Here is a 1,090-nt window from a genome sequence, read left to right as displayed (position 1 = left end):
CCCCTCCTCACCTTCGTGTACTGGGGACACTCTGTCTCTAACAATTTCTTCAAGTCGTCCCTATAGACGGCGTGGTAATTCCCTTTAACCAGGGAGTACTTGTGGTAGACATCAATGAGGGAGTCCATGGCTTTCTCCAGGTCTGTCAGCATGGTGCCCAAGGATTTGCCCTGCCTGTAAGAGGGAGTACATGGGGATTCCAGGGTGGGGATGGTGCCTCTGCCCACAGCAGACTGAAGACTAGGGGCATACTCAGAAGGTTCATATCCCAAGTCATGGCTTTGTCCTGGCCTGTACCACCTAACAACTAAAACCCAGTGATGGCTACGGCTATGATGGGAATGGGAGGGACCACATGGATACACGGTTGGGAGGGGTTAGGGTCACACACACACACACACACACACTCTCTCTCTCAAAGTGCCTGCTAACTCTCCCTATGCCCTCTCCCTCTGCCCAAAAAGGGCCTAACTTGGGAAACGAATATGCCCTCACCTGAAAATGCTAGAGGATTCGGCTTTTTCTTTGTCCCTGTCTCACTCTCCTCCTCCAGGAGCTCTGGATTTTGGTCCAGACCTCCCTGAGCTTTCTCTCCCTCTCTCAGAAAAGGCTGCTCCACTCCCTGGCCCTCCCTAAAGGAAGGCCAAAGTGTGGGGCAGACAGGGACGATCGCACTCACCTGGTCTCCCTGAAACAGAGTTGACAGAGGATATGCAGGGCTGAGTGCTGGCTCCCTTTTATAGCAGCTGGGCTTGGCCAGCTGCCCGGGGCCTCAGGCCAGCCAGAGCAGCTGCTCACTTCCAGAACGGCTACGCCTCTGGTTTCCCAACCAGGTGAATGGGGCAATCACTGAGCAGAAGGAAAATTTCTGATGGGGCGGAGGTTAGCGTGGTGAGTGGAAGACAGAAGGCGTTTTCCAGGCAGCAGTGCTCTGCAGGAGAATCTACGAGGAGGCCATGGAGAGGACTCCTTTTGTGGGCCGCTGGCATCCCCTGGCCTGGCCAAGCAGGATGCCCACTCCTGAGTCCTCCCTCCTGATGATGATTCTAATCCCATTCACTGTGTCCTGTCTGTGCATCTCTGAAATGGA

General features: G+C 54.7%; 1 long non-coding RNA gene across 1 annotated transcript; it reads right to left on the bottom strand.

Moving 5' to 3' along the window:
- Positions 1–10: 10 nt before the first annotated feature.
- LOC124233600 (uncharacterized) lies at positions 11–882 on the bottom strand. Its single transcript, XR_006887108.1, has 2 exons — positions 680–882; positions 11–174 (listed from the first exon to the last, which is right to left on the bottom strand). It is a non-coding gene; the product is annotated as an uncharacterized LOC124233600 (long non-coding RNA).
- Between the last annotated feature and the right edge of the window lie 208 nt (positions 883–1,090).

This window comes from Equus quagga, unplaced genomic scaffold (genome assembly GCF_021613505.1).
Source record: "Equus quagga isolate Etosha38 unplaced genomic scaffold, UCLA_HA_Equagga_1.0 207034_RagTag, whole genome shotgun sequence".
NCBI lineage: Eukaryota > Metazoa > Chordata > Mammalia > Perissodactyla > Equidae > Equus > Equus quagga.
This window is presented reverse-complemented; position numbering and strand designations above follow the sequence as displayed.